The sequence below is a fragment of the Diuraphis noxia genome, unplaced genomic scaffold (assembly GCF_037042655.1).
Source record: "Diuraphis noxia isolate RWA-SAM2 unplaced genomic scaffold, SU_Dnox_SAM2 contig0002, whole genome shotgun sequence".
In the NCBI taxonomy this organism is placed as follows: domain Eukaryota; kingdom Metazoa; phylum Arthropoda; class Insecta; order Hemiptera; family Aphididae; genus Diuraphis; species Diuraphis noxia.
Window position 1 is genome coordinate 45,895,842 of NW_028301712.1, and position 21,130 is coordinate 45,916,971.

General features: G+C 26.2%; 1 protein-coding gene across 2 annotated transcripts in view; it reads left to right on the top strand.

The window, feature by feature from the left end:
- The window catches only part of LOC149058531 (uncharacterized), a 61,216-nt gene that overhangs the window by 22,181 nt on the left and 17,905 nt on the right, over nt 1-21,130 (top strand). The window lies entirely within an intron of this gene.

Genomic DNA, 21,130 nt, shown 5'->3' on the forward strand with positions numbered 1-21,130 from the left:
AGCATATCTTTATATAATAGTGTGTCCAATGTTGTCAAAAAAGTTGATACGATATTCATCATTTAAAAATGTATAAAAATAATATAAGTACATTATTAGCATTACAAACTACAAATTTTTAGGCTAAGAATACCTTTTATGTTAAAAATTATCTAATTTCTATCTATATTTTACTATTAGATGTATTTAAAATCTGCTGCGTATAGCACTGGCAAAAATAACGATCCGCAGTTTTTATAGGTGAAACATTTTATCTAAAAAGGCGTTCTAATATATTACTGTAATCGTATTTTTTTGCATGAATACATTTCTATCCCTTCTAATGGACTAATAGGTATATATTATCATTTATTGAATATGATTTTTTGAATCACATTATTATAAATTCATAAGTCTTGTATTTGTATAATAATATTTGCCATGTTATCACATTTTATATAAGTGTAGATATCCGGACACTTTTCACCGCCACTGCTTGTCAATCAGAGCTCATCGGGGAATGGCGTGCGAATAATTTCGGACCGAACTTCCATCATGACTAAGCCACTCCCGCAAAGCGTACGATTATTTCGCAATCGATACCGCAATGATGACTAATTTGAATACATATTATTTTAATTGAATAATACTATTATCATACCATTAAGTATAAAACATAGTATACTAAATAATCATACTTAACTATTAATGCTGTCGTGCATCATGTATCAATATACAGTGATTATGGGCGCATGTTGTTTAATTATATTTTATTATTTTTGAATTTTATCAAAAAAACATCTGATTATACACTCACGCATGCTTTCTAATATTTCAGTCATTATATTGTTTGTCAATCGAAAAATAAAAGTCTCGTAAAGGTTTTTCGACCCATGTTATATGTAATATAGTATAATACAATTCTATATCAACTGCAAACCTTTAGAAAAAACTTCTATAAATCCACCCTAAAGCGCGCCCGCGAGTATGCCATCTCCTGATCCCAGTTTCTCACCCTCATATTAACTATCCTACGTTGTTGACGATATGATGCCCTCCGTGTTCCGTGTTTGAATATTATTCCATCACCCCACTTGTACATCAACTCTGTCACCGCAAACATTGATTTTTATAAAAGGGGAACTCTCCGCGCGTGCTCGTGACTAAAGTACCGAAACGAAATTTCTCGAGTTTATCATGATGCTTCGATATTTCCAGTACTCACTCTGTCGAACGTCGTCTGACTACCTACCCTCTTATAAATACGGCTCGTGGGAAGTAATTTGAAACCAATCCCTTATCCCTAGAAAAAAATAACATAAATACACGTCATATTCTTAGTCTCTGAGAGTTATTAAATACGAATTATTAATTAGGTAATATTTTAGTAATATACAATATTTTAAAATATAACCATCAAATACAGTATTAAAAATTGTATTTAGTTTTTTCGTTTTAAAACTTAATAATGTTTTCATTTTCATAGCCACACATGTAGACATGCGATGTAACACACTCCATCATCAACATGTGTATCGCGTTAATCGACTCTCAAACGAGTTTACACGATATAATTATTATCATGTAGGTAACATAATATGTAGATTGTTGCGGTTGATAACATGTAGTTTAGTGATGTAATTACATTTTTATTGTATAATACGATGAATATGACATAAATGATCTTATTACTCACTCGTTTGTTTTTGGGTATGGACCTTTTCCACTATTACGATTGCATAATAATATTATGTACTACCTACTTAAAATAAACGTTGATATTGTTCACAATCACGAACATATATATAATATAACTTATTTTAGGAAATTAATAATTAAATGACGCTACTGTTTTGTTCTTGCTATGTCGAATTTATATTATTTTAGTAATACAGTAGACTCGTCCACTTATAAGAGACACCGATCAATCAGGACAACCGCTGAATCGAAACAATTAGGTACCTATCCGATTACTGAAAACAACTCATCGCTGTTGACTATTATGTATAATGTTCGCCGCTTATCTTAGCCATGAAACCGGATGACTGGAATTATTTGTATTTAGTTTTTATCGAAAAAAATATCATCCAATAATTATATTCGTTCATTTCCGTTCGAATTAAATTAATAATTATTAGATTAAGTTAGATTAGATTACTTCGATTTTTGAATTCAGTACTTCGTTCGATCAGAAAGTGAATCTAGTTGGTAGTTTAGGGGGGGGGGGTCAGAAGTAAAAATTCTCAATATTTTTCTAAATAATCGGGATAAACAAACTAAAAATTAAGGGAAAAACGGGAAATTTTACGCACAATCAGTTTTTGGCAAAATCGATTTTGGTTTTTGATGTAACTTTAAAAAAAATTACCATAGATACATGGAATTTCCACCGAATGTTTATATAAGTGTATTCTATCCACCTTGCAATTTTCAAAAAATTTCTACTTAAGTTGAACTATTTATAGGCATATGAAATGTTCGATCATTATTAGTTTTAAAAAAATTAAAATCGATAAAAATGTATTTATTGGGTGGAAAAGCTTTAAAATTTAAAACATGGTTCCCAACATATTATGTTTACGATAGCAGTTGAAAAATAAAATAAATTCATAGTCACAATTTATTTTTATAAACATTCAAAGTTTGAATTTTGACAAAATACGTAAAAATTACAAACATTTGCAAATTATTTTAAGTTAGAAATTCATTCAAAATTTTCTTTTTAAATCTAAGATTGGAAAATTTAATACAAATTCTCTTACAAGTTTGTCAATCTTTATCATAAAAAAATACCCACGAGAAAGTCAAATTAAGTTTTTATGAGTGTTTGAGATTTAAATGTTTACAACATTGGATTTTCACTAGAATTCTTATTTAGCGATTTTCTTATTTGAGTGTAACTTTAAAAAAAATGATCGCAAATACTTGAAATTTTCACTGAATGTTTATATAGATATTTTATATATCGGCTAAAATTAAAAAAAATATTTTTATTAGTTTTGAGCTGTTTGCTGACTTTTTAATTTTTCAAATATTTTAGTTTTTATTTTCTATTAATATAGATTAAAATTTATTTGTTGGGTAGAAAAGCTTGACAATTTAATTCAAGACACCTAACATATCTTTACAATAGCAGTTGAAAAATATAAAAAATTTAATACATGGGCAATATATATTTTTATAAGCATTTAAAGTTCAAAGTTTTACTAAAATACTAAAATTACGGCTATGTTCAAATTATCTTAGATAGAAATTCATAAAAATGTTTCTTTTCAAATCTAAGATTTGAAATTTTAATTTAAGATTTCTTATAAGTTTGACTTCTTTTATAAAAAAAAATTGGCCACCGGAAAGCCAAATACTTTAATAAGTATTAATAATAATTAATAACAATCTATTATAATATATCCTAGACAGATAAATCGTCTCCGCTCAGAATTTTTTTTCGTATACAATGATACAATGATACAATGATACAATGATATAATATCATTGGATTCAAATTTAATTCCATCCATTACAGTATTTCAATTTCACAAACCTTATAACGAAAGAAAAAAACACTAAGGTAAGAATCAAATCTTACAGTTAAGTTGTACTATAATATAGGTATGAATCGGACGTATAAGTATTATTACAATATATTATTTAGGTATAATTTGACTACCTAAGAGTAAATAATAAATATACCTAATAATATAAACTTTTAAAATGTATTTTTATTTATGGATATGAGTGGTATGACTCATAAGTAATGGATACAAAATACAATACCGTCAATACCTATACTAGATAGACTACATAATATAAATTAATATAATAATACCTGTCAAAAAAGTTTTGTCCCGTACACGCAGACACAGTATCATATAACTAGTGCTTGTATACTTACTACGCACATGAACATTATTATTGATATAGATATGTTGTTTTTCTCAATGGTTGATACACAACTGAACATAAGACACAGTTTTTACGACGTGATTAAGAAAATTTGTCGACGTAACAAAGGATAATATGAAAATTCAATAGACAACCTACCTAACACAATCATGGTCGTATATGGTGGGGGGGATTAGGGGTTCAAACCCCTCGAAATATTTTACAACTAATAAATTAAATTTATAATATTGTATATAATATAAATTATAAATTTACCTTTAAATAATTATAATGCATTAACATAGTAAAATTTGATTTTTTTTTTAATAAGTGTTTTTAATTACTTAAAATGAAAATATTATTTGATTTAACCCCCTCCCCCCCACCGAAAATTTGTTCCAGCTACGGCCCTGTACACGATTGATCATAAATCTACGTTGTTGACATTTTAAATTTGAACTATATTATACAAAAATATTTATTTAAATAATTATAATATTCAAATGATATACAAGTTAAGAGATTTTGATAAACGGTTGTTAAGTAAGTACAGTAGGGTCTCGATAATCCGAACACAGGCTAATCCGAAAGACGTGGTAATCCGAACGGGCTTGAGAATTATCTCATCACCACAATATGCACATATGTATGTATTTATAAATAATATTTTCCGGTACTAAAATTTTTCAATTATGTGAGACAAGGCATACCAATTCATAATGGGAATCAATGAACAAAAAAATAAAAAAAATAAATCGATATTTTAAATATTAAAGTTCATTATTATAGGTACTCATAATTATATTAATATTGTTATATATTCATTGTCTTTTAAAATTACGAGCTTTTACAAGATTAATACAAATAAAAATAAAATTTCATATCTTAAATTACAATCCGGACAAATCGCTAATCCGAACGACCCCTTTCCCCTACCTCGTTCGGATTATCGAGACCCTACTGTATATTATTTATATCCATATTGAAAAATTTTATTTTTATTTTTATGTAATGGTAACTATAAAAGTACCTATAAGATTTAATGGCTTTACTATCACGGAATATATGGCATTTAATTTTTGTTTACTTATCCGATCGAAAAACATTAAAGCCTCATAATATTTTCAATATTCCTTGCCACGCGCGTCTGAGTGGGTTGCAGAAATAGAAAATGACGTATCAGCCATATTGCGTTATATTATTTAGTATTGATTTATATAATAATTTGTACATATAATAAGGTACACATCATACAGTACATGTGTACATATACTTTATGATCGTTGCTTAACACTGTGATAGTTATAATATACTTAATACTTATATATAGCGAGTATAAAGCTCTTATATATATGGCATGTTATGTACTACGCCTCCGACGCCTGTGGGCTATGACGCATTGACATCCACCCCACCGCGCCGCCAGTGAAACAAAATTCGCCAACGAATCGCGTGTACGCATAAAATATTCTGGGCGAAAACTGATCATCCCACGACAACGCCTCCATTCAGAGTATACGCTTGGTCTAAGTTTCTAAATATATTGATTATTTTTAGCTACTGTATTGTATTATACAGAGTGAAACTCCGTTGTGTTCGTTCACGTCGTTATCATTATTTATTTTATTTAGTTGACATTTTTAAATAAGATTTCCTTTTTATAGCAATAACTACGGTCCATGGTATACGATTGTATGATATAAAGCTAATTTATGTTCCAGTTAGCTTGAACTCAAAATAACAAAATCTTAAATATTAATTTAACTTTCTTTACCCAAGATTTATAATGGTAATTTAAGAAGTAAACATTTTAAAAGTTGAAACTTTCATCAACTTTTCATATATTATCATATGAGGGGATGTGTTCAAGGATAATTATTAATTAGCATGTATATAAGCAGAAGTATACACTCACCATGACGAAGATATATATATATATATAGTATTCCCTACTTTGGTATAAAATAATCTCAAACAAATTCCTTTCACCGGGACTTTAAAGTGGATATAAGAGGGTGTTTTTTTGACAAGTGGCGATGAGGGTGCGGTTTAAGCAATATTCACCTCGTCACTTTCACAAAGGGGAAATGGCACGCGGTGGCTTTGATGTTATAAATAGTTATTATACAGTAGGTATAATATAAAAATACATCATACGTTTTATATATATATACATATATATCTGCTTTTGAGAACTATGACGATGTGCACTTTTGCTTTATTTTATTATAATTAATTCGTCGAACTTGAAATGCGGTAGTGAGCGTTTGCTTTCTAAAACAAGTGAATCGTATGTTCGTAGTTATATATTATTATCGTTTAATATTCTATAACACACATTTATTTTGAACAAAAGTAACTCTACCGAACCCATTTAGCTTTTTGTAACAATATAATAAGAATATAATTTATGTAGTTCACTGATTATGGTGTTTCCAAACATAATTATTTGCCTTAATAGTTAAATGTAATAAAATATATATAGGTAACATTTATTAACGTACGTGCAGTAGGGCATATTCCTACCAAACCTATTTTTAAAATAGTTAAAAACGAAAATATCCGCGATTAGCGTACATAGTACTAGTTATTAGGAGTAATAATATTGCTATAATAATATTAATATCAGTATTCAGTCATAACTTATATTTTGTAATATTCTATTATTCGTATTCCGGTTTCGTGCATTGTACCTACTGAATTAAAAATTATTAGATTTTCATTATTATTAACTATTATCGATTTCACTCGAAGATGAAGCTTAGTGTGAAATGTTTTCACTAAGTCCGAATGTGGATTTTGGATACAGGGTGACTTGTGATATGTGTTTTAAAAGTTTTTCAAAAAAATTTGTTGAATCACCTAATAAAATCCCACAAAGTATAATGAACTCAATAAACAAAAACGAGGAACTGAAAATTTTGAACTCGGACCATCCGACATTATGGTTGCCTATTCCTATTTCCTGTGTCTAATAATTATCCTCATACAGCCATAATAGCATTATTTATGGTTCTAAGAAGTAACTACTAAGTAAATATATTTTTTACACTTTAATGGAATAAAAAGCTGTTACATATATAATGAATTATAATCATAATATACTTTATACATTATTACACAACAAAATTTATAAAAGTATTCATAAATTATTATAGGTAATTTATAATTTATATTTATATAGCTTTAAAAACTATGACTCAGATTTCAAAATATCAGATTATCCTTAAAATAATATGTAATGTTCTCAATGAGAAATTCTCATATAATATAGATTAAATATTTAAATCTGTGCTAATATGATGTTCTGACTCTTCTGAGTTCAATGATTTGAAATGTATTACCTAAGAGTAATATTAAAGTAGACATCTATAGGTATACATGTCATCCTGCAAATCTTGTTTAAAATTTTGTGGAAGTTAAGGAATCAATTTATCAATAATAAAAAAATCAATTAATCGGTTTGAATATAAAATTTTCGATTAATCGAAATAATACATAAAACGTCCAATTAATAATCGAACAGTCCTATCCGCGAATCATTATGTGCGTGTTCACTTGACTAGTATTCGTATTTTACATCAAAATCAGTACATAATAAAATATATATAAACCTTCTACTTATTTTATAATTTACAACAATTTCTAAATATTTTTATCATTAATTTAAATTTAAATTTTATTTTTTCATTAATTATATTAATCAGTAATCACAAACGGGTTTATTTTATTTAATGGAATATTATACACTACCTGTCCTGGCTTAATAATATTAAGAGTTATTTCATATCGTGTACGTTTTTAAATTATAATATTTTGCTTAGGTACTATATTAAATATATTATATAAATAAATTATTAATTTAAAAGTTGATCTAGGTGTCTATAGCCTTATAGGTATAACACGACACTTAAATTTTAAATTCTTTATATGGTAGGTATAGCTAGGTACTATGATTATATCCACATATTATAAAATGTATTATAACGACAGTTAACTACATCATCAGTTCTGATTATGATGCAGTGTATAATATTGATCCAGATGTAAAAGTCACTTTTTTAACAAAATATTTTCCAAAGTTATATTAATTTCTTATCAGTTGTTTTCAATAAGTTTGGATATCAACACAGTCAGTAAAATCTAATAAAAATTCCAACAGCAACCAAAATGTACATATATTATCTTGAATTATCAGATTATCATATAGGTACTTAATAAAAGTTAAGTTAAAAACATTTAAGCATCAAGTAAGGCGAACATTTAATAATAATTTTAAATTATAATAAAAGTGACATTACCTTTTACATGCAGTTATTTTAAAACGGATCATATAATATTGTATAAAAACGTTTTGATAAGCATAAAAAAGTTATTGCCTATAGTTTAAATAAGAGTGTAAATATTGGATGACAAATTCTATACATGTGACAACACTAAAAAAATATTATTTTATTACTTTTACTATCATCTGCTTGTATTACAATAACCATATAGCACAGTTGCAAGTGAAGTCAATTGTGACTCATTTATGAATTTAGTTGACTATTGAGACGTGTCATTACTATATTGTTATCGAATACTGATGACTACTATGATGACTTATATCTTAACCCTCCATTAAAGGCGTGTTGCATTAAAATCGAGTGGTAACGTTTATCTTGATGCATTTTGTCAAAATTGATAAGTCAGTTTTATACAAGCAATCTTAATTATTTAAGTATGAATAGTATGATGCTATAATCATAGTCTAGATGGATGAGTCATGATGAAACTTTTTTTAATATATAATACATAATATTAAAAAAAAATGTTACAAACATTTATGAAAAAAAGATTCAAAAAAATATAAAGCCTTCAGACTTGTTGAGGATATAGGAAAAATATTTTTATGGTCCATGATTAGTTGGGGGAAAAAAAATACAATACTTTTTGATTTCGATAGATCTAATGTAAAAAGTATGTAAGTACAATGGTTAAAATACTTTTATAAAATATTAAAAAAATTGTTTGGTTTTATAATAATACAAATAATACAAATATTTTTAGCTTAAAATTAAAAAAAAAAATGTGCATCTGAACAATGAGTTTTTGTCATCGAATAGTTTTAAAATTTTAAGGTCATTTTTCTGACCCATGTGTTCCGATAAAATGACGTGCCCGCTATTGGGTTCCCAAAAACCGTTTGTACGCAATGAATATGGTATTCATTCACTGTAGCGGTACATAATTCAAATTGTTAACATCATTGTTTGTATTATTGCCGTCATCCACACTGATAATATAAAAATAGTTAAATACGTTAAAGAATTAGTTACAAGTTGTATTTGAATATTCATCGCAATTGTTTATCTAAACAGTGAATTCTACATAACGCTTGTTTGATATACATTCCTTTGTCATGCACTCAGAAATTGCATTGAAAAAATCTGTAAAGCCGGAATTTACAATACAAGTAAATCATTATTATCATTAATATTAACTGTTACATTTTTAGTAATAAAATAGCTAGAAAACGAAATATTAACCGAATATAATCATGATTTTGTAATTTTCCTATTTTTCATATTATAAATATTATCAAAATATTTAATTGGTTATAATAAAAATGATAATTATAATGATTATAATATCCGTATATTTTTCTAAACTATCAAAGTGTTAATGACTGACATTTGGTTTCTCATCCATCGTGTTTTTGATCGCATAAACACATAATATTTTGGTTTTATTATTGTTGCCTTGTAAGATTTACAATATAATACAATTATATTGTATTCGGGCTGTTTATCTAAAGACGAAAGTGTTGCTTTTTAACGATCTATATTTTGATGAATTCAAAGTTTAAAAATTGTCTACAAATAGTTTTTATGTATTTATTTTTGATATTGATGCCATGGAATTAAGTTTACCGTTCCGGTACGGTATAAAATGATATAAACTCGTACATGTAAAGTTCTAGAATAATTAGGTGTCCGATTCGGGACAGAGTTCGTCCTCTTTTGTCATCAGTCTTGAGATTACGCCGAAGTTATATTGCAAAATAGTGTACTAGTTTAAAAAATTGTATCGCACAAAAAATATTAGGACGTACACCGTTCCCTGGTCCTGTAGTATTTTAGCAGTATGATCGATCCTATAAACAATCATCATTGAATAATTTCACCGTAATTTTAACCGATAATAAACAGATAAGATAAACTTAAAACTATAATATAGATAGATAGATATTTATTAAGGTATTCCATGATTATTCTATATTTACGATAAAAATTGACAAAATAAAAATGATATTGCTTTAAAAGTGTACGGTATTTAGGGGATTTCCTGTACAAAGGTAATGAAAATGTCCCAGTTCCTGAAAAAATGTCCGCTATTTGGAGGTGTCCGTTAAAGGAAATTGTACTGTATAATTATTGGTACAATATACTATATAGGATAAGATAGTATAAAATAAATAGATATTTTCATGCTTTATATATGCGTTACTAGCTGATTCCCGGGCACTTCGTTGCCCGTTAAAAATACCGACTCTATACGATTCAAAATTTTTGGTTAATTTGTCGTTTATACCAGGCTAGCCATGATCAAACTTCCAGTGGATTTACCTTATCTTAATCTACATTTAAGAATTTTAACACAGTCATTTAAAATACAGGACTAAAAGTATATTCAATAATATTATTTTATCGGATTTTTAGCTTGTATAAGTGAAACAATTTTAAAAATTGCTGCCTAATAACAAATTGCTTTTTTATTATTCTTCCATACTAAATTATAAAAATATATTTAATATTATTATTATTTCTGAAATTTACATAAAAAAATTAAGGGAAATTAATAAAGATATAATATAGCCTATAGATTCATGGGACTTAGTAGCTTTTTGAATTCTGATGGTAAAAACATCTTAAAATCAGTTTAATAGTTCCAGAGATTAAACCAATCAAATAAACAATTTTTCTTCTTTATTAATTTGTATGTAGGTATATTGGTGCATTTTATCGTTCAACGATTATTATATAATAGGAGTATAATATTCTATTAAGTATATATTGGTATACGCGAGATGCATGAGATAATTTTTATCAATAAACTTCTCGGAACAATTCTTATTGTTCACCTTCAGACAAAAAGAATAGGTTGCAGGTAGCTGGAAACCCACCGGCTCCCATGAGCCCGTGCCGTGCAGCACAATACGTATTGGCAATGAATAATATTATAATTGTTAATTATTCCACTAAAATGGAACATTTTTGGAAATTCTTTTCTATTGCACACGCACTGAAAATATGAGTAAAACCTCTATTCCAAATTTCAAGTTCGTATGTTGCGCAGTTTTTGAGTTACAACCATCAGTGACTACGCAGTATTTCAGGTATTTGGAATACCTTTTTATGTATAGATTATTATTTCAGCGGAACTAATTTAGTTTAATAAGTGTATGTATTAAAAATATATTTTTTTTTTATTCTGGTGTTATAGGAATGGAATCTTTAAAACTTTATTGTTTTTTTTTTATTACTGTCTGAAATTAATGTTGGGCGCGTTATAATACAGCTATACAATTATGCGCTTATTGTTGTAATACTAATAGTCGGAAGATTACAGCGATGCATTAATTAAAATTAAAAACTAAGCAAACCGCGTTTATCTCCGATAAACTTTGATCAGTACTAAATATTTATTATTATGATTACATTTAAGAATAATAATTAACAACAAAAATCGTCTGAGCATAAATCGTTTATTTCCCGTGCGTGAATTCAATGTCACTAAATCTAAAGGTCGACCGCTCATAAAAAATGTATATAGTTCTATGTCAGATTAAACTTTTATCAAATTATAATTTTTTTCTGAAAATGTAATCTTAGCAAATATTCTTATTGTATTAATGATACAGATTGTATATAACTTGTGAAAAAAAAAAACCTTTTAAGGATAATTGATTAAAATACTTATAAGTATTACATTTTTAAATTTTTGGTAAAAAAAAAATAATTATCTAACATTCTTACTCTAGATTTTACAACCGTGATTCTATTCAAAGTAAATGCATGCTAGTGAGTATCAAAAATATTTTTAAAAAAAAACAAAGATATAAGTATTTAATATTGCCATTTACAACAAATGTTATTTAAATAGAGACATTAAAATGAGTTTAAAAAAAAATTAACAATTTATTTACTCTACAGAATATTTTACAAATAAATCAGTTGTAACACCGAAAAACAAAAATTATTTGGTTTAGAATTTTCTTACTAAATTTTCGCATCTTAGCCATATAGTATCTTTAGCCACACAATATTTAGTGAGTAAAATCTTTTAAATTAATAACTAACCAAATAAGAAACATTCCTGATATGTCGGAATTAATTATGGTTCAATTATTAACCATGCGAACATGTCAAGATAAATAAATAAATCAGTGTAATGAACAAACTATACATTTTGAGTATAAGGTTAGGTACTTTCTATAACATTGTATAGTGAATTGTAAATTTTTATGTGATCTACAAATAATTTAGCTCAAATACCAGCACGTAATATTTTAAATGAGCTGTAGTATAGTAGATCTAAAACCATGACTATAATATCATCGTATGAAAAAGTTTTCATTTACTTATTTATGTTGTTAATTGTTATACGCAAATATTGTAGATAATATATAAAAAAATATTTTGAAATTGCTAATAGGTAATCTAGAAGATACGATTCTAAAAGGTTCTGAAATTTTTTTTGGCTTGTCTACATTTTAGCATTCATTCAAGAAAGTTGAAATGAAGCTTCTGCTGAAATTAATAGAATATTTTTATTTAAGAAATACACAATATTTTAACAATTATTGTAGAAATATTTTTTCATGTTTTATATTATACTCATAAAATTCGATCATAAAATCTGAGGGGCCACATTCTATACATTAATTATGGATTATCAGTCGATGTTTTATCATATTATGTTTTCCATGCTAATTAGGTTGTTTGTAATATTTGTGGTTGGTGACTCATAACGATGGGCCTTAACGTTAACCAAATTCAGTCTAGATAACAATAATATCAAAGGTCTGTCTAACGGTTAAAGTATTTTATAGATTAGAATAAATTATTCATGTATGTCAGTAAGACATAATAGTTTGAAAAAAGATATAACAATAATAATAATTTTACATTTTTTTTAAACAACACACATAATAGCAAACACACCTTTTTCTTTCTTTCAAACGAAGACGTTACAGGTAAGTATATTATATAAATATAATAACTAAAAAGCATTATGTATAGGAGTGTACAAAACATATTATTACACATATTGGTTTCTATAGATACAAAAAGGTGGAATTAAAATCACAAAAAATTCGTGGAACCGGTGGAAGTGTAATGGTTTGGGCGTCATATAACCTGAAAGGAGACAAGTTATAAATTATATTATCTTAAATCTATCGGATAGACATTGTTCGATCGGCGCCGATCGTAAAAATGTCATTAAAAAAAAAAAAAAAAAACCGGTCACCCGTCGCTTCCCCGAAAACGAACCCTCTTTTAATCGGTGTACACTGTGTACAGGCATATACATGTATTTAATAAATAATGCCCTCTCACCCGGCTGATCGATAATCTACCCCTCGAGCTGTTTTCAGCAGACTGCCGGGACACTGCGCGCGTTCGAACAACAGGTAAATGTCGGTTAGGAATTTAGGATATCTAAATACGATGCGTTAAATAATTGTTTTGCCAGGCATTATATTTTAGACCGACTGGTACACGAAAATGCACTATACTTATGGTGTAAAGAATGCACACAATATAAACCGCACTGACATACTCAGATTTATAGTTTATACATTTCTTCAGGGAAGTTAAATAGGAGCCTATATATTATATTTAATTATTTAATTTTAATTTTGATATAGTTTATTTAGTCGTGTAATTCTAAAATATTCTAGTTCAAAATACATTTTCAGATAGGCAGTTGAAAAATAAAATGGTGGCTAGGTGCCTCTACCAGGTACAAGATTTATAACTAGATTCTAGCATGTAAAAATATTATATACACTGATCGAGGAATAAGAATACCATCCATAGTTCTCGAGTTATTATATATTCGTAGATATGCATTAATAACTGCATTTAATGCACGTAATATTATATTAAAATAATTTTTTCTTTGTTTCGTCATATTTTAAGTGATATATTATTAATTTTAGTAAAGTATTTTGGTAAAAGATTTAAATTCAGAAAAATAATATTATATATACAGGTAATTCATAATATAATATGAACATTAATAGGTATGTATCATACATTCATGCGTATCGTCAGAATCTTTCAGTGTATCGTATATTAAGATTCTCACCGGAGTGATGAATGTATTAGATTTACAATGATTAATTGTATGTATTTTTTTATATATATATAAAAAGACAATTTTAAAGAAGAAACAACACTCCAATTTTAAATTTAAATTTGTTAGTACAAATCAAATGTTAAACTTACATTCATATTTCATGGCATTTTATAAGAGTATAGAAAATTTAAGTTAGCTCGTTTACGGATATTTATTAGGTACTTAACTTCGTTGTTATATATTAAATCAATTCGAATCATACTACTGTGAATATTAAATAATAATAATAAATTGAGGTAAAAATCTCTTAAAGATGGTTAAAATATTAACATTTTTAACCTAACATACTACAATTTTTGAGCAAACAATTCATTTTATTTATTGTATAATAATTTTCAATTTAGATGATATTGTTTTGTATAATTTATAAAATTATTTATATTTAATTAAAATGAACGTGCCATTAAAGTATTATTATTATTGCCTTACTTCTTAACCTCGGTTTTTTTTCAATTTCTAATATAGGTAAATAATTATAAATATTATATTGTAGGAAAAAGGTTAATACAAAATTTCGTATTATTTCATAATAAAAATATAACAATAGATACTTAATGAAAATTTGTTGAATTAGGACTTTGCCGATATTATGACTTATAATGACAGTATATTATTTATTTATATATTATTTCGTTGCCAATCATAGGATAAATATTATAGGTACATGAAATGTTTGAACAAAAAATGCTGTCGATCTATTTGAGTTATGTAACCTTGACAATTATATAGTTGTCTTTTAATTTTTGACATTTGATAAAACAATTAATATTTTTTTACTAGAATGAATATAGTAAGTTATTTAAATACTTATTTCAACATGATTTGTCAGACATAGTTAATCAAAAAAACTTAAGTTCAATGTGCATTATTATTTGTTTAATAGTCTTTATAATTTTATCTCCTAGACTGTTATGTAAATACTCACATGATTTGATTCTGTACGAAAATGTAGTATAACCTAAAAAATCATTTATATCTTATTATTTTAGGTTTTATTTTTGATAACTATAAGCTCCAATGACAGTAGTTAACTTATACAGTAAGTTGTACCTATTTTTAAACTGGTATAAAATCTGATCATTAATTTTCTCAAGCTAGGCCTTTTTAAATAGGTAGGTACCTACTTATATTTAGTATAATTGAAATAAACATACAACATATACAGTATAGTTTTAACGATATAGCTATAAAAAAAACTTTATACCATGTAATATTGTAATGTTAAGTGTTTTTAAATCTAAATAAACCATAATCATTATACATTCGTGACATTCGTGTTATGAATCTTTAATTTTAATCGAAATATTGTAACGTCTTAACTTATTAAAAATTGTTCTACAAAAAATATTTCATAATAATCAATATTGATATTATCTATAAATTTATAAATATAAATATATATAATCCAATATTTTTGAGTTTTAATTTCGTAAAAAAATACTAATAGTAAGATTTTTCATAAATTATTATTATACTTTTTATAAAAATTTAACAATATTGAAAATACGAAATCACGATTATTTTAATCATTTGAAGTTAAAATGTCAGAAAAATATTGAAATTATATTATAGGGTTAAAAATGTATAGGTACCTACATACAATTTTTAATAATATAATAGCTAAAGCTTGAAAATGGTTTTATTCAATATTTATGTATTTATTCTTAACTCATATTATTACGACATAATAATAAAATCATCGGAATTAAGTTTACAAAATTTACAAAAATTCCTAATTTCGACAAACTCGAATGTTTTATAATTAAATTTTTTTCTCATGGTTAGTATTAGCATTAATATAATATAATGTATATACGTGCATTATACACAAAAATAATACCATAATATTTATTCAGTGGTCTGTAATCCAATTCCATACCCTGGTTTTATATTATTATGTGTATAATAATTATTAATAATAGATAAATATACTGGAAGACGCGACAACGTTTACATTAGAATTTCATTAGGGAGGTGAAAAACAACTGAATTATTGTTGATACGAATAACTATAGAACCTACCGTATCGTCACATGAGAATTGCGAGAGGTCATGTTTGGATCATCATTGATTACAAAATTAATGCAAAACATTTTTTGTTGTAAATTCGAGTAAAAATGGTATCCTGTTTTAAGTCACAGTTTCAAACCTAATTTATACCTGTACGTAGCCATTATTTATACTATAATTATAACATTAGACTTCTAATAAACACTATGCAATATATTATCATAGATATTAAAAAATTGGTTGGATCGACAAAAATTTTTTCCGAGATTCAATTAACCGATAAAAAGTCATTTGGGATCCAATTCACCAATTCCAAAACGTGGTCCGTAAATTACGGTTAGGTAATAAAAAAGATCGATGATCTGATAATTTTCACCAATAAAATATTATAATAAAACGTACCTACACACATAATAACTGTATATTTCATATACATTTATATAGCTAAATTCTGCTTTAATGAATTTGCATACTTTTTTAATAGTATGAAAACAAAAATATAACGACATTTTTTTAAAGCATACCGAAAATAATCGCTTCCTTAGGGTATCCTCTGCGTAGTTATGTTAAATGGATCTCGAAAAAATTGTAAGATATTAAATTAATAATTAGATATGAGAAGATCTGATCAAATTATTTTTATGCTGGCCGAGTTTACATGTCATATATTGTTAACTGAAAAAAAAGTCGGACCGAGTTTACAAATATTAAAAACAAAGCATAAAAATAATACTTTGTGTTGAACTATATTTGTTTAAAAGAAAAGATTGAAAAAATATACAAATTATTAATTTTACAGCTCTGTTGATATGAACAATATGATTATAATGATAATAGTTGTAGCTTGTAGGTATGTAGGTACAATACATAATAAAACAAACAAACGAACTGTATATTTTGGCCTTCTGACGTATGAATAATAAGTACTACACACGCGTGAAGTTCGGCATTCCAATAGAAGTGTGTCCGTATGCTTGTAAATTTTTACACTCATGTTGATTACTTTATTTGGTATTATAGATAACTAATCATAATATTATAATTTTAAATGGATGTTTATTTTTATTATTTCTAAGTAAGCCAGGTTTCTTGCATATTTTTTTGGATATTGAAAACCTTCTAAATATTTGCGTAGCTCATATTGATAGACAAACAGTTTTATTTAAAATTTAATTTAATTATTAGTTTAATATTTTTTGATTTTGTTTCGATTTTCTCACAAGTCTGCCCTTCGAAATTAGATATTCAAATGAAAAACATTGATTTTAGTTATTTCGATTTAACTTAAAAATATTATTCATGGGTATTAGTAATTTTTAAAGTATATCATTTTATTTAATATAATATGTACGATCGTTTTTAAAATCAAGAATTAATTCAAACTACTATAGTACTAATGCCTAATAGTAAAATAAATTATTTTAATATTTTGTTTTTGTTTTTGAAACTTTATTATTAAATGTTTCTAACCTAACCTAACTAAATCTATGGATATTACATATTATTAAGTTTTGCCTAATTTTAATATCAATAATATCATAATGAGCTACTAAAATTCACCATATAAAACGTATTCACACACAAAAAACCACATAGCATTGTAAAACCAATGCATTAATGTCTAAACAATTATTATTATTATTATTGTACTACAAAATTATAATAATTATATTGATATCCAAAAACAAATTATTGGTAATAATAATAATAATATTTATCTCTGTTAAATGTTTAAAACGATGTTTGCGTTCAAAATATTTGTCGTTAGTTTTAAATTTAATGTTAGAGTGAACTACATTAATATTCAACTACAAGTTTTTAACTATTGCTGTGATAGGACGTTGAATTTTTTATTCTTATGCAAGTAATAAGGGCATAATATGTAAAATATTATGATTAAAAAAAAATATGTTAAACGTGGAAGAATAATTGAGATATCGATAAAAATTTAACGTACATACACTGTTAAAGTTATTAACTTTAAGTTTTTGTAATAGGACCATTCAGTGTAACAATAAAGCCAACGATTTGATTTTCTTATGTACTAGTTAGTAGTTATATTGTATACATTTTACGTTATTCAACTAGATTGATAATAATACAATTAATAATGTTGTGACATTCTATTTTAATATAATATATCAATATTGTATTCGGTAATAACGCAAATAATAATTTTGTTTTAGATTCTGAGCGGAGCGATGAATGTATTGATTTTACCATGATGTGTGTTTTTTTTTTTGTGTGTCTGTCATCAAGTTTTGGGGCAGTAAAAGTGCTTCGATTTTTGACTTCAGCACCTCGTTCGATCAGAAAGTGAATCTAGTTGGTACTTTGGGGGGGTCAAAAGTTAAATATTCTTAATACTTTTCTAAATAATCGAGAAAAACAAACTAAAAATTAAGGGAAAAATGTGAAATTTTACGCACACTAATTTTTCGACAAAATCGATTTTGGTTTTTGATGTAATTTTAAAACAAATGACCATAGATACATGAAATTTTCACCGAATGTTTATATAAGTATATTCTATCCACCATGTAATTTTCAAAAATTTTTGACTTAAGTTGAACTATTCATGGGCATTTTAAATTTTCGATCATTATTAGTTTTTTTTAAATTAATATTGATAAAAATTTATTTGTTAGGCAGAAAAGCTTGAAAAATTAATAAAAGGCTCTTAACATATTGTTACAATAGCAGTTGAAAAATAAAATAAATTCATAGTCACAATTCATTTTAATAAGCATTCAAAGTTTGAATTTTGACAAAATACGTAAAAATCACGAAAATTCAGAAATTATTTTATGCTAGAAATTCATAAAAAAATTTCCTTTTATATCTAAGATTTGAAAATTTAATACAAGGCTCATAATATATTTTTACAATAGTAATTGAAAGATAAAAGGAATACATAGTCACAATTTTTTTTTATAAGCATTCAAAGTTTGAATTTTTACAACATATTATGTAAAAATCACGAAAATTCGTAGATTATTTTATGCTAGAAATTCATAAAAAAATATCCTTTTATATCTAAGATTTGAAAATTTAATACAAGGCTCATAATATATTTTTACAATAAAAATTGAAAAATAAAAGAAATGCGTAGTCACAATTTTTTTTTTATAAGCATTTAAAGTACAAATTTTGACTAAATACGTAAAAATTACGGCAATGTTCAAATTATCTTAGATAGAAATTCATAAAAGTTTTCCTTTTTAATTCTAAGATTTGAAAATTTAATACAAAGCTCCTAACATATTTTTACAATAGCAGTTGCAAAATAAAAGGAATACATAGTCACAATTTTTTTTTATAAGCATTCAAAGTTTGAATTTTTACAACATATTATGTAAAAATCACGAAAATTCACAAATTATTTTAAGCTAGAAATTCATAAAAAATTTTCTTTTTAAATCTAAGATTTGAAAATTTAATACAAGATTCCTTACAAGTTTTTCAATCTTTATCACAAATAAAAAGTCCACTGGATATTCAAATTAAATTTTTATGAGCATTTGAAATTTAAATTTTTACATTGGATTTCCGCTGGATTTCACATTTAGTGATTTTCTTATTTTGGCGTAAGTCTAAAACAAATGACCGCAGATACTTGAAATTTTCACTGAATGCTTATATAGACATTTTCTATATTTGATAACATTTTCAAAATATTTAGATTTGTTTTGAGCTGTTTACTGACATTTTAATTTTTCAACTTTTTTAGTTTTTTTTCTATAAATATCGATAAAAATTTATTTGTTCGGTAGAAAAGCTTGACATTTTAATACAAGTCTTCTAATACATTTTATCAATAGCAGTTGAAAAATAAAATAAATTCATGGTCACAATTTTTTTTTATAAGCATTCAAAGTTTGAATTTTGATAACATATTATGTAAAAATCATGAAAATTCATAAATTATTTTATGCTAGAAATTCTTAAAAAATGTTCCTTTTATATCTAAGATTTGAAAATTTAATACATAGCTCCTATCATATTTTTACAATAGCAATTGAAAAATAAAAGAAATGCGAAGTCACAATTTTTTTTTACAAGCATTCAAAGTTTGAATTTTGACAACATATGTAAAAAAACACGAAAATTCGCATATTATTTCAAACTAGAAATTCATAAAAAATTTCCTTTTTAAATCTAAGATTTGAAAATTTTTAATAATCTATAATATATCCTATACAGATAAACCGTCTTCGCTCAGAATCGTTTTTCGTATACAATGATATAATATCATTGGATTCAAATTTAATTCCATCCATTACAGTGACCCACTTGTAACCTACTGTACAGCAGAGCGACATCCACGACTTACCCTCCTTTTTTTAGACACTTAAGATATAATGTTACACTGCAGTGCAATCAGAGCAATAATTGTTGGTGTTGAAAAAAAAATTTAACGTAGCGTTGCAGGGTGAGCCGAATAATACAATGACTCCGGTATCTTCTAAACCAAGGCCACCAAGGTGTACAGTGTACACTGTTCTCGTTTATCACCACTAATACTAGCGTTCCTTTAAACACGTATCGCTGGCGCACAAAAATATTTATTGTGCCTACCCACCGACGCGAGCAGTAAACAGTATAACGTGGTTGTCTGCCTTCCGCAATACGGTCCGCATTCGACACTGCAGCAGGTGATCGGATCAGGCTATCATATTATTATACGTCGTCAGTATACAAAACGTCCTGGCATCGTACTGACTCACGTTATCCACTTTCAGTGTTCATTTTGTAACATTTGGTATCCAAAAACGTCTTCATACCATCACGTTGATATCATAACGGTAATTATTAGGTATACATAAAAGTATTATGGACTTTTTATTACTAC